We start from the raw sequence: 15,114 nt of genomic DNA, 5'->3' as shown, positions 1-15,114 counted from the left end.
AGAATTGCACTTCTTTTTAAGGCTGAATCATAGTCCATTGTAAATATATCTCATTGTGTTTATCCATTCATCCATGGATGACATTTGGGTTGTTTCCACATTTTGGCTAGTATGACTTTATCCTATTGTACGTTCTGCAGCAATTTACGTCTTTCTTTTCAGAACTATTAAGTTTCCTCATACTGATAATATTAGGAAGAGAGTCATGAAAGACTTTGATTTGATTTCATTTTATTTTTTGGCCATTTATTATTTTTTTGGGGGGGCAGCTACAAAGATTGGGATTTCTAATTCTATGCTATGATAAGTGGACAATTTAAGCCATTTTAAATTTTTTTCTTAAATTAAGCCATTTATCTTTTTTCTCATTTTCTTTTCCAAAAAAATGTATTTTTCTAAAATATGATCATGTCAGTGTGGTCTATTTTATATGTGTTAAGGAGAGCAATAACAGACAAAAGAATAACATAACAATTAGGTATTCAGTTTAAAAAAAAAAAAAAGTCGGCTGGGCACAGTGGCTCATGCTTGTAATCTCAGCACTTTCGGAGGCTGAGGTGGGTGGATCACCTGAGGTCAGCAGTTCAAGACCAGCCTGGTCAACATGGTGAGACCCCATCTCTATTAAAAATACAAAAATTAGCCAGGGATGGTGGCAGATGCCTGTAATCCCAGTTACTCTGGAGGCTGAGGCAGGAGAATCACTTGAACCCAGAAGGCGGAGGTTGTGGTGAGCTGAAATAGCACCACTTCACTCCAGTCTGGGCTAGAGTGAGACTCCGTCTCAAAATAAAACCAAAAAAAAGTTGAGGATGGGGCAATAGATAGCCTACCTCTTCTTGAACCAAGGTGTGAACTGTTGAAGAAATAGCTAATAGGCTGGGCACGGTGGCTCACACCTGTAATCCCAGCACTTTGGGATGCCAAGGCAGGCGGATCACCTGAGGTCAGGAGTTGGAGGCCAGCCTGGCCAACATAGTGAGACCCTGCCTCTACTAAAAATACAGAAATTAGCTGGGCATGGTCGTACATGCCTGTAATCCCAGCTACTCGGGAGGCTGAGGTAGGAGAATCACTGGAAACCAGGAGGCAGATGTTGCAGTGAGCCAAGATCATGCCATTGCACTCCAGCCTGGAGCCACAGATGAGACTCTGTCTCGGAAAAAAAAAAAGAAAGAAAGAAATAAAGAGTATGGTATAAGGAGGCCAGAATATTACTTTTATTATGAACAAAGCTGATTTGGGAGAATGCAGTTTATTTCTACTTACAGGCAGACGGCCATCTTAATTCTATAGCCCAGAATTAAACAGGTCTCCCAGCCACTCACAGACAGGTCTCCTGCAGGGAAGGAAAAATTATCAACTGACATATAGTCTGATTAAATGCTTGTCTTTTATACCTGCTATTGTTTGAGTGTGTCTCCTCCAAAATTTAGGTTTTGCTAAAGTGATTTATGGTATTAAGAGGTGGGGCCTTTAAAAGGTGATCGGGCCACAAGGGCTCCTATCTTGTGAATGGGATTAGATGCCCTTATAAAAGGGCTTGAAAGAGGGAGTTCATCCCCTTTTGTCCTTCTGCCTTCTGTTATATGAGCACACAGCATTCTTCCCCCACTCCTCAAGATGCAACAGTCAAGCCGCCATCTTGGAAGCAAAAACACCAGACCCTCACCAGATAACTGAACCTGCCAGTGCCTTCATCTTGGACTTTCTGACTTCCAGACCTGTGAGGAAACAAATTCCTGTTCTTTATAAATTACCCGATCTCTGGTATTCTGGTATAACAGCTTAAAACAGACTAACACAATGCCCTCAACCCACCTCTCTGCCTTGGCACCCATCACACTGTGTAGCAATGAATCTTGGCCTGTCTCTTCCCTATGAGCATGTTGCCTTCATCCATTCTTCCACTCAACTGGTTTTACTGAGTGCCTATCTTGGGCCTAGCAATAGCTAGGTGTTACATTCAGGACCTCAAGAAAGGACAGAAACTGACACAACCCATACACAGAAAATATCATAAAGGAGACAGAGTGTGGTATTAGACAATAAGAAGGGCGGAGTGACTTAACAAAGCAGGAGGAGAAGGTTTCTTGGGAAGTCACATTTTTGATGACACCTCAAGGTCAAGGAGTACTTCAGTATACTTTACTCTGGTGTCTAGTAAAGGCATAGCATGTAACAGAGCTCAGTAAATGCTTAACGAATTCATGAATGAGTGATATATGTGAAAACACTTCATATGCAAAGTACCACACAGATGTTAACCATTATCATATAGTTAATATGGAGAGATCATTTTTATTCAGTTCTCTGGAACACTCAAAAAGATATTACAACATACAACAGAGAAAACTCATTAAGGATGTCTACTCATTTGGACATACCCAGAGTCCTGTCTTCCTAAGAGACAGCTTGAAGCTATTAAGTGTAGGACTGAATACAGAGAAATTAGAGAACCAATCATCCCATTTCAATGTCTGACCAATCCCATTTTCCTCCATGCAAAAGCAAGAGTTCACAAAACTGATTTTTAAAATAGTGATGAAATGACTTTAAAGATATTGGAAAATCAGGGAAATACATAATAAAGATTAAGTATTCTATTTCACTGATGGAAGGTAATGTTAACTAGATTGAAAATGTAAAAGCAGCAAGCTGCCATTCTCAAATTGATAGTGGACAAGTGAAGAAAATGGCTCACTCTGTATCCATCATGGCACTGGAGTTCTGACAACCATGTGGAAAGAGACGGATAGTATTTTTGAAGCACGCAGTATGTATTAATACATTACCTCACTCAATTCTAACACAAATCCTGTGGGATGGAAATTATACCCATCATTTACGAAGGAGGAAACAGGCTGAAAGATTGTTATATTGACATGGCAGGGATTTGAACTGAAGTTTCTGACTCCAAAGCAGAGAAGAGAACAGAAAAAAAGCAGATAAAAATACAGGAAGGCCACTGTAGAGTGGTTTTTATTTGTTTTGTTTTGTTTTTTTTCCTGAGCCAGAGTCTTGGTCTGTCACCAGGCTGGAGTGCAGTGGCGCAATCTCAGCTCACTGCAACCTCTGCTTCCCAGGTTTGAGAAATTCTCCTCAGCCTCCCGAGTAGCTGAGACTACAGGTGTGCACCACCATGCCCAGCTAATTTTTGTATTTTTTATATTTTTAGTAGAGAGGGGGTTTCACCATGTTGGCCAGGATGGTCTCGATCTCCTGACCTTGTGGTTTGCCTGTCTTGGGCTCCCAAAATGCTGGGATTACAGGCGTGAGTCACTGCTCCCAGCCAGAATTTTTTTTTTTTTTTTTGCAACCTAAGAATATTTATTTATTAAAACTATATTAATACTTTTTTTTTTTTTTTTTTTTGAGACAGAGTCTCACTCTGTCACCCAGGCTGGAGTGCAGTGGCGCGATCCCGGCTCACTGCAAGCTCCGCCTCCCGGGTTTATGCCATTCTCCTGCCTCAGCCTCCCGAGTAGCTGGGACTACAGGCGCCCGCCACCTTGCCCGGCTAGTTTTTTGTATTTTTTTAGTAGAGACGGGGTTTCACCGTGTTCGCCAGGATGGTCTCGATCTCCTGACCTCGTGATCTGCCCGTCTCGGCCTCCCAAAGTGCTGGGATTACAGGCTTGAGCCACTGCACCTGGCCTATATTAATACTTCAATAAACTATACAAAAAAGATGATGAGGCAAACATGTGCATTTACGGAACTGCAAGTCAATCAGGCCAGTTCCCTGCAGAGGGAATTCCTAGCAGGACCTAGTTCATCTGTGAGGACACAGAGCAGTCCTTGTTTAGACATAGACATTCATCTACTGCTGCAACATGGCCAGCCTTACACTTCTTGATGGATTCCTTCGCTATGAATGCGCATGTCCAGTTGTCTGCTTCTTAGAGTGGACATTTACCTTCCTCATCCACCAGCCACTGGAGGAGGACTGGGGCCATGCAGATGATTGATTCTACCCATTATTTGGGGAGGGTTTCCCGGCGGCCCTCTTCCATCATTGTATCTGGAATCAGATGAGTTTCCATAGCTTCTTCTTTTCACATCTTGCTGAAGCAGAGTTTTGAAAAACAAAACCACAAACTCGGCTATTCCCCAGAAGAAATCTGTTATCAAAGATAATCTCCATGGAGACCGACTCTGGCTGTCCAACACTTGTCCATTTGAGATGTAAACCATCTTGCCCCACTTCCCCGCTTCGGAGTGGTGTAGAATTGTTAAGAATTCAGGAGCTAGCAAGCAAAGACACACTCTGAGCATTTCTCTTTGCTTCCTTGCCCTCTGAACTGTTCAATAAATAGTGAAGAACACAAAGCTAACTCCGGTATTTATCTGGGATCTGCTGTTGCTCTCCAATTTAAAAGCAAGACAGAAACATTAAATTTGTCACAGTTTAAATTGGTAAAGGTAGACCTCTATCAGATACAGGTGCTTCCTGACTTACGATGCGTTTACTGGGAAGGGAAAACATCCTAAGTCCTTTTAATACACCTAACCTACTGAACATCAGAGCTTAGCCTAGCCTACTTTAAACACACTCAGAACACTTACATCAGCCTACAGTTGGGCAAAGTCATCTAATACAAATCCTGTTTTATTAGAAAGTGTTGAATAGCTCATATAATTTATGGGAACAACATTCTGAACATGAAAAACAGAATAGTTGTATGGAGACTACTGAATGTGCATCACCTTTGGAACTATTATGTTGAAAACTTTTAAGTCAAAGCATCGTAAGCCCCCGACCGTCTGTATATGAAACGCTCCCTAAGGGGCACTATGTCAGATACCACGCCTAAGTGTTTTCTAACTTTCTGTACTACATTCAAAAGGAGCATCTTCATAAAGATGTTACTGACATTGTGGAAAATATTAGTCCTTCCTTTCTTTTGCAGCTAACAGGATTTTTGAAAGAAGCTCTAAACCACAAGCATATTCTAGCAACTGTTTGTTCTTCCAAGTATGAGCTACTTCCTTCCTCTGCCTCCTCTGCCACCATCGCTCATATTCTAGTTTGAGGAAATACTAAGAAGCACAGTAAATCAGTCTGTTTTCAGAAACTGCTTAGTCCTTGAATTAATGTATCTTCTAAAGCTCCTTAAGATTTGGTCACTTAGAATAAAATCTGTTCAATTTGTAGCCAATTTACATACATGTATAAATGCATGAATTTTAAAAGCACCTTTAGGATTAAGAGAGATTTGTTGTCTGTATTTACATAATTTAAAGCTAATTACTTAAGCAAGTTTTACAGCAATTTTAAGAATAGTAATGAGACAAGAATCTTAAGATAATACATTCTTGCCAGGCACTGTGGCTGATGCCTGCAATCTCAGGACTTTGGGAGGCCAAGACAGGCATTATCACTTGAGGTCAGGAGTTCGAGACCAGCCTGGCCAACATGGTGAAACCCTGTCTGTACGAAAAATACAGAAATTAGCCGGGCGTGGTGGCGGGTGCCTGTAATCCCAGCTACCTGAGAGGCTGAGGCAGGAGAATGGCTGGAACTCGGGAGGCAGAGGTTGCAGTGAGCCGAGATTACAGACTACACTCCAGCATGGGCCACAGAGTGAGACTCCTTGCAAAAAAAAAAAAAAAAAAAAGAAAGAAAATACATTCTTTAGAACCAAGAATCTAAGGACAATACATTCTTTAGAACCAAATGTGTAAATGGTCAAACAAAGGATGTTTTTAACAACATGGTCCCAACTGTGGCGGTATCATCATCTTTCAAAGCTATCTGCAAAAAAGGGACAATGTCATCACTGGCTAGTGAAAATTGGAAAAATTTAAGGAATTCTCAGCAAATGTCTAATCTTTTAAAATACCAATGATCATCCCCTAACAGGGTAAATGCACCTGTCTTTCCTAAAAACAAAGCAAAACCAAAACAAAATTCTACAGAAAGATATTATAAAATCAAGGATTAAATTTAGGTTGATTAATAAGTGATTGAGGTTACAAGTAATACTACCTCCAGGATTTTAATTTTTATTTCTTTCTCACTCTGTTGCCCAGGTTGGAGTGCAGTGGTGTGATCTCAGCTCACTGCAACCTCCACCTACTGAGTTCAAGTGATTCTCCTGCCTCAGCCTCTCGAGTAGCTGGGACTACAGATGCCTGCCATCATGCCCAGCTAATTTTTGTATTTTTACTACAGACAGAGTTTCACTATGTTGGCCAGGCTGGTCTTGAACTCCTGGCCTCAAGTGATCTGCCTGCCTTGGCCTCCCAAAGTGCTGGGATTATAGGCATGAGCCACCACGGCTGGCCTACCTCCAGGATTTTTAATTTCTCAGCAGGGATAATATGACATTAAAAACAAGCTTATATTTTATTAATAAGGAGAAGATTTATTCACAACCAATTTCTGATTCAAAACACTTCCAAGCATATAACAAATGCTATTCTTAAAAGACGGATTCCCTATTTGATTGTCTCAGTTTTAGAATATGGATGGTCTTTTCATTCGAGATAACATGGCCTTTGTTTGCTTGTTTTTGTATAGGAATTATCTTGGAATCTGATAATTCTGAGACTCTGCTGATGGCTAAGTACTACATATCTTCATTATGTGCCCATTTCCATTCATTCCTTAAAATATTATGAAACACTGCTACATACAAAATATGTATAATATAATGTATAATGTGCATAACATATATTGTAGTATAATTATATTCATCATATAATAAGTATAACATAAAAGCATGATGAAATGACCACCTGCAAAACTGCCATTCAACTTGGGGAACAGAATCATAGTACTACTGAAGCTCCTGTGTGTCCCTCCTCAATCACTGTGTTGTATTGATCATTCCTGTGCTTTTCTTTATAGTTTTATCACATTTATAGCTAAGAAAGTATATTCATAATTTGGCTTTTGAATTTTATAAAATACTATTATATTGCATGCATTCTGCTGCAACTTACTTTTTCACTCAGCATTGTTTCTGAAATTCATGCATGATGTGTATAGCTCTATTTCAACCATTTTCACTTCCATATTGTGTTCCATTGCATGGATAAACCACAAATTATTACCTGTTCTCCAGGTCTTGGGTACATTCTCCCTTGATTTGTACTGTTTTGATCATTTCTGTACTTGCTTCCCAGCCCTTATCTGCCAGCGGTTTTTTTTGGGGGGTATGTTCTCCAGGAACAGGATTGATTGTTCATAAATTATGTAATTACATATATATATAAATATATATATAATACATACACACAATTATATATATTCATAAATATACTTGTTTAATATGAATATGAAATGTTATATAATTACATATTATATAGAACATATACTATAAATGTAACTGTGTAATTCCAAAAAGGGGTTGCCAATTTACACTGCCACCAACAGTGTAAAAGTGGTATCACCTAATTTTTTGACCATCTAAGGGATATACAAATGGTTTCAATATGGTTTTAATTTGCATTTCCCTGAGCATTCTTTTATATCTTTATTAGCCACTAATATTTTTTCTTCTATGATATGTATGAAATGCTATGGAATTTGCCCACTATGTTTTTGGGTTGTTTGTCTTCTACTTTCTTTTTTTGTTTGTTTCTTGAGACCGAGTTTTGCTCTTGTCACCTCAGCCTCCCAAAGTGCTGGGATTACAGGCATGAGCCACCGTACCCAGCCCTTCCACTTGATTTTTAGGAGTTTGTTTGTTTTGGACCAAAGCTTTTTAATGCACTATTTTTTTCTCCAGGCAAAGGACCTTCAGAAAAGATCCATCCATAAATTTATAAATGGTACTTTTTTTGAGATTGATTCTCCCTCTGTTGCCCAGGCTGGACTGCAGTGGTGTGATCTTGGCTCACTGCAACCTCCACCTCCCAGGTTCAAGTGATTCTCCTGCCTCAGCCTCCTGAATAACCAAGATTACAGATGCACGGCACCATGCCTGGCTAATTTTTTGTATTTTTAGTAGAGACAGGGTTTCACCATGTTGACTAGGCTGATCTTGAACTCCTGACCTCAAGTGATCCACCCACCTCGGTCTCCCCAAGTGCTGGGATTACAGGTGTGAGCCACTGCACCCAGCCTGCTTCAAACATTTTAAATTTTCTCATTTAAATCATAAATCCAAAGAATTGGATTTTTTTTGTATGTATGGTATGAAGCAGAGAATCCATTTTTCCCCCTCCATATGGATAACCAATTGTCTTTGCACCATTTATTGAATAGCCACCCTTTTCCCATTGATCTACAATGCCAACTATCTTAGTCCATTTTCTGTTTGTTGCTTGTAACAGAATACCTGAAACTGGGTAATTTATAAAGAAAAGGAACTTATTTGTAAGTTATGGAAGCTGAGATGTCAAGGTCAAGGAGCCATGTCTGGTGAGAGCCTTCTTGCTGGTGGGGACTCTCTACAAAGTTCTTAAGTAGCTGAGCATGCTCACATGCTATGCTAAAGATTCTCCCTCTTATAAAGCCACTGGTGCCCTCCCATGATAGCCCATTAATCCATTAATCCATGAGTGGATTAATCCATTGAGGGCAGAGCCCTCATGATTCAATCAACTCTTAAAGGCCCCACCTCTCAATGCTGCCACATTGGGGATGAAGGGTCAACATGAGTTTTGGAGGGCATATTCAAACCTGATATGGTCTGGCTGTGTCCCCATCCAAATCTCACCTTGAATTGTAGCTCCCATTATCTCCACATGTCATGTGAGCGACCCAGTGGGAGGTAACTGAATCAAGGGGGTGGGATTTTCCCATGTTATTCTTGTGATAGTGAATAAGACTTACAAGATCTGATGGTTTTATAAAGAGCAGTTTCCTACACACGCTCTCTTGCCTGCTACCATGTAAGATGTGCCTTTGCTTCTCCTTAGCTTTCCACCATGATTGTGAGGCCTCCCCAGTCATGTGGAACTGTGAGTCCATTAAATCTCTTTTTCTTTATAAATTACCCAGTCTTGGATATTTCTTCATAGCAGTTATGAAAATGGACTAATGTAAAACCATAGCACTGATTTTGTCACATGTCAAATTTCCATATACTAATGTTCTATTTCTGTGTTCTCTATTCTCAGTCCATTTAACTATCTGTGTGTATTGTGTCTAATTATTACAGCTTTATAATAAGTCTTGATAGCTTATAAGTTAGGGCAACTCCCTCAACTTGTCCTCTTTTTTCAAGAGTATTTTGGCTCTTCTTGGTTCTTTGCTTCTCCCTATGATGATTTTACAATACATTTATGAAGTTCCATGACAAATCCTATTGGGGCTGGGTATGGTGACTCACGCCTGTAATCCCAGTACTTTGGGAAGCCAAGGTGGATGGATCACCTGAGATCAGGAGTTCAAGACCAGCCAGACCAACATAGTAAAACCCTGCCTCTACTAAAACTACAAAATTAGCCAGGCATGGTGGCATGTGTCTGTAATCCCAGCTACTTGGGAGGCTGAGGCAGGAGAATCACTTCAACTCCGGAGGCGGAGGTTGCAGTGAGACGAGCTCGTGCTACTGCACTCCAGCCTGGGCAACAAGAGCAAAATGCCATCTCAAAAAAGAAAAAAATATCCTCTTGGAATTTTGTATGGAACTGCATTAAATCTAGAGATTAATATGGAAAGAAGTAACATCTTCATGATATTGAGCCTCTACTCTAGAACTTATCTACCCAATTAAATCTCTTTATTATTATTAATTTTTGAGATAGAATCTTCCTGTCACTCAGGCTGCAGCACAGTGGCATAATTTCAGCTCACTGCAACCTCAACCTCCCAGGTTCAAGAGATCCTCCCACCTCAGCCTCTCAAGTGGCTGGGACTACAGGCGTGTGCCACCACACCCAACTAACTTTTGTATTTTTAGCAGAGATGGGGTTTTGCCATGTTAACCAGTCTAGTCTTGAACTCCTGACCTCAGGTGATCTGCCGGCCTTAGCTTCCCAAAGTGCTGGAATTACAGGCATGAGCCACCGTGTCCAGCCTAAATCTCACTATTTTTATTACTAACCTATGTTTCATTAAAGTTTTAAAACTTCTTCATAATGTTCTTATGTATATATATATACACACACATATATATACACACACATATACAGATAGATACATACATACATATATATACACACACATACACATATATATATATTCTTTTAGACGGAGTCTTGCTCTGTCACCAGGCTGGAGTGCAGTGGCGCCATCTTGGCTCACTGCAACCTCTGTCTCCCGGGTTCAAGCGATTCCCCTGCCTCGGTCTTCGGAGTAGCTGAGACTACAAGCACATGCCACCATCCCTGGCTAATTTTTTGTATTTTAGTGGAGAGAGGGTTTCACCATGTTGGCCAGGATGGTCTCAATCTCCTGCCCTCATGATCCGCCCACCTCAGCCTCCCAAAGTGCTGGGATTACAGGTGTGAGCCACTGCACCCAGCCTGTTCTTGCATATATTTTATTAAGATTTTATTTATTTATATTTTTGATGCTACTGTAAATGTTAACTTTTTATAAATTATATTTTTACCTGTTTGTTGCTGGCATATAGAAATGCAACTGTAGAAGTGCCAAATAAATGGTTAATTCTTATGAGTTAGTCATAGATATTCTTTTGTTTTCTATGTAATCTAGTCTCTAATCAGGTTTGTCTCTTCCTTTATTAGCTATCTACTGGTGCATAATGAATTACCTCACAGTGGCTTAAAACATATACTTACTATCTCACAGTTCCTGTTGGTCTCCTGCTCAGGGTCTCACAAGGCTGTAATCAACGTGATAGCCAGTCTGTGATCCTTTCTAAAACTTAGTGTCCTCTTTTAAGTTCAGATGGTTGTTGGTAGGATTCAGCTGAAGCTGTAGGATGGAGTCCCTGCCTTGTTCTGGCTGTCAGCTGGGGGTTTCCATCAGCTCCTAGTGGTCCCCAAGGTTTCTTGCCAGGTGGCTCATTCACAGGCCTTCTCACAACATGATAGTGCACTCTGGTCCGCTAACAAGGAATCTTCTGTAACATCACATAATCGCAAGGGTAATTATTCCATTACTTTTGCCACATAACATGAACCAGTCAAAGCAGTGACTATCCCCATTGCCTTAGCCATATTCTGTCGTTGGAAGCTAGTCTCAGGTCTCATCCACATTTAAAGAGAAGTTGTGATTTACTTGGCGTTACTATATGGCGGATTTCCAATCCTAATCACTTTTTTTCCTGCTATTCGGCATACGCTAGGCCCCCAGTACAATGTTGAAATCATGATAGTGATTATCCTGCTCTTGTTTATAATCTTAAAGGAAATCATTTAGTAATTCAGCATAAAGTAAGATATTTGCTGTAGACTTTTTGTAAATGCCACTTATCAAAAGAGTTCTCTACTCCAAGCTTTCTAAAATTAATTTAAAAAAATTATAAATGGCTGCCAAGGTTTACCAAAACTTTTTTCCTGCATCTTTTGAGACGTGATCTTTTCCCTCCATTGTTAAACCACCCTGACATTCTGGAACAAACTCAGCTTGATAATGATTTCTAGTTATTGCTGAATTTGCTTTACAATCTTGCTTTGGATTTTTCAAATTTGTCTTCATGATTGAGATTAATTGGGGAGTGCTTCCTCTTTTTCTATGTTCTGGAATAATTTACATAAAATTGGAATTACTTTTTTCCTGAATGAACGTTCCTGAACACTTCTCTGGGTTTAGTGTTTGTGTTCTGGGAAGATTTTAAAATATCAATCAAATTTCTTTAATGATTATTCCATTTTTCCTTTAAAATTATTTTGATAACATAGTTTTGAGTAATTTGCCCATGAAATTTTGAAATTTGTTGCCATGAAATTGTTCATAATAGCTTCTTGAAAAATAAATATCTTAATTTTTACAACATGAATAGTTTAAAAATATATATTTCTTCAGATATGGGGTCTTGCTCTGTCACTCAGGATGGAGTATAGTGGCACGATCATAGCTCATGCAGCCTCTAACTCCTGGGCTTAGGCAATCCTCCCATTTCCCTCCCAAGTCACAGCGATTACAGATGCGAGCAACTGCACCCAGCTTTTTAAAAAAATAAATCTGGACAGAAATGTATTCTTTTTTAAAAAATGAATCCGTGTTTGACTTTATGGATCCTATTATACTAATTATACTATTTCTATTAACTTCTGCCTTTATCTTATACATTTCATTCTATTTCCCTTTAAGATTTATTCTTATTAAATCTCCTAATCACCCCATCTCCGTTTTCTCTATTTACATTGTATTAATATTCCAGTTGTAATGTGAAGCTAGTAGGATGTTTCTTTTTGGAGGGTAATGGGGGTTAATCTTGGCATCATAAAAGTGTAAAAATCAAAACCAAATAAGCATATGTTTCATGTAGGCCAGGCATGGTGGCTCACACCTGTAATCCCAACACTTTGTGGGGCTGAGCAGGAGGATAGCTTGAACCCAGGAGTTCAAGGCCAGCCTGGACAACATGGTGAGACCCTGTCTCTACAAATGAAAACATTAGCTATGCACGGTGGTGTGAGCCAGTGGTCCCAGCTACATGGGAGGCTGCAGTGGGAGGATCACTTGAGCCCAGGTCAAGGCAGCAGTGAGCCATGTGCCGCACTCCAGCCTGGGCAAGACTGTCTCAAAACAACAACAACAACAACAAAACAGAAAAAAAAAAACACTTGTTCCTTTTCTCGTATCTTAAGATTATAACCTTACTTCACTGATTTTCATTCTGTTTTTTTTTTTTTCTGGAGATGGAGTCTCACTCTGTTGCCCGGGCTGGAGTGCAGTGGCACGATCTTGGCTCACTGCAACCTCCACCTCCCAGGTTGAAGTGATTGTCCTGCCTCAGCCTACCAAGTAGCTGGGACTACAGGCATGTGCCACCATGCCCGGGTAATTTTTGTATTTTTTAGTAGAGACAAAGTTTCACCATGTTGACCAGGCTGGTCTCGAACTCCTGACTTCAGGTAATCTGCCTGCCTCGGCCTCCCAAAGTACTGGGATTACAGGCGTGAGCCACTGCGCCTGGCCTGAACATTTTTTTCCTTGGCCTATGAGTAAGTTAAAAGGGTTTCAAAATTTCTGAACATATGGAGTTTTTCTGGTTAGCATTCAGTTACTGGTCTCTAACTTAATTGCAATGTAGTTGGGAAACATGTTCTACATTCCATTGAAATGTGTTTAGGTGTGCTTTATGGCTAAGTTTATGATTGATTTGTAAATGTATGTGCTTGAAATAAATGTATTTGCAGCTATTTAGATCACTGTGTAATGATCTAAAAATTTCCATTAGGTCAAGATAATTAGGTATAGCAAAGCTTCTGTTTGCTGAGTTCATCAATTATTACATTAAAATATTTCATCATAATAGTAGATTTGTATTTCTATCAGCTTTTGTCTTGTATATTTTGAGTCCGTGTTATTAGGTACATACAACTTGGTATTTTTCTGATAAATAGAATTTTTTTAAGTCTCTAATGTCTTTTCAGACTGTTTTTTTCCTGATATTAATATAGCTATCCAGCTTTCTTTAAACATTTGTCTGGTATATTTTTCCTTTTTACTTTCAACCTTTCTGTATTCTTGCTTTATATATACCTCTAGTAAATAGTGTTAATCACTTGACATTTAAAAAAATCCGGCCTGGCGCAGTGGCTCACGCCTGTAATCCCAGCACTTTGGGAGGTGGAGGCGGGTGGATTACTGAAGGTCAGGAGTTCATGATTAGCCTGGCCAACATGGCGAAACCCTGTCTCTATTAAAAATAAAAAATTAGCCAGGCATGGTGGCGTGTGCCTGTAATCCCAGCTACCTGGGAGGCTGAGGCAGAAGATTTGCTTGAACCCGGGAGGTGGAGGTTGTGGTGAGCAGAGATCGCGCCATTGCACTCTGGCCTGGGCAAAAAGAGTGGAAGCTGTCTCAAAAAATAAATAAATAAATAAATAATCCACTTGGACATATTCTACTGTCATATATTTTAATTAATCCCATACGGTATGACTGTTTTATTAGTGCTTAGAATTAACATATATATTCACTACTGTTTTTTTTTTTTTCTTAATAGCAGACAGCTTATTGAAGGGCAATAGAGAGCAGAGAGTTTATAGAGAAGACATTACACTCTGAACAATGAGGCAGAGCAGGATGCTGAAAGAGAGTGAGCCAGCAGCGTATTCACTACTTTATTCATCCACCATTTCTTCTTGCATCTCAGGCCTTAAATTTAAAATCACTTCTCTTCTGCCTGAGGTGCAACTTCAGGAGTCTTTTAACGAGTTTGCTGGTAGCCAACTGTTTTTGTTTGACAAATGCATTTAGCCCTCATTTCTGAAAGACATTCCAAATATATCAATAACTGTGATAAATATAAACAAACTAAACACCCAAATAAATACAAAGTAAAAAATTTTCAGTGTCCCATGTGTACTGGAAAAAAAAAGTATTGGGAGCAGTTTCTATACATGACCAACAGATTGTTGGTTTTTTCTTTTTCTTTTTGAGACAGAGTCTCACTCTGTCACCCAGGCTGGAGTGCAGTGGGGCGATCTTGGCTCACCACAACCTCCGCCTCCTGGGTTCAAGCAATTCTCATGCCTCAGCCTCCCAAGTAGCTGGGATTACAGGCACGAACCACCATGCCCGGCTAATTTTTATATTTTTAGTAGACATGGGGTTTCAACATGTTGGTCAGGCTGGTCTCAAATTCCTGGCCTCAAGTGATCGTGCCCACCTTTGCCTCCCAAAATGCTGGGATTACAGGCATGAGTCACCACACCTGGCCAAGGGATTGTTGATTAACTGTGAATTAATATCTTTCATGAATTGTAAAAAACTCTCACCCATTAACTGTTTAGAGGCCGGGTGCGGTGGCTCACGCCTGTAATCCTAGCAGTTTGGGAGGCTGAGGTTGGTGGATCACCTGAGGTCAGGAGTTCAAGACCAGCCTGGCCAACATGCCAAAACCCCATCTCTACTAAAAAATACAAAAATTAGCCAGGTATGGTGGCGCATGCCTGTAATCCCAGCTACTAGGGGGTGCTGAGGTAAGAGGATCGCTTGAACCTGGGAGGTGGAGGTTGCAGTGAGCTGAGATCGTGCCACTGCACTCCAGCCTGGGCAACAGAGCGAGACTC

The 15,114-nt window shown here is 40.1% G+C and overlaps 1 pseudogene; it reads right to left on the bottom strand.

The window, feature by feature from the left end:
* Window positions 1–1,162: 1,162 nt before the first annotated feature.
* LOC115894601 lies at window positions 1,163–14,549 on the bottom strand (annotated as a pseudogene).
* Between the last annotated feature and the right edge of the window lie 565 nt (window positions 14,550–15,114).

The sequence above is a fragment of the Rhinopithecus roxellana genome, chromosome 18 (assembly GCF_007565055.1).
Source record: "Rhinopithecus roxellana isolate Shanxi Qingling chromosome 18, ASM756505v1, whole genome shotgun sequence".
In the NCBI taxonomy this organism is placed as follows: domain Eukaryota; kingdom Metazoa; phylum Chordata; class Mammalia; order Primates; family Cercopithecidae; genus Rhinopithecus; species Rhinopithecus roxellana.
The sequence above is the reverse complement of the archived record's forward strand: the minus strand, read 5'-3'. Positions and strand labels throughout refer to the sequence as shown.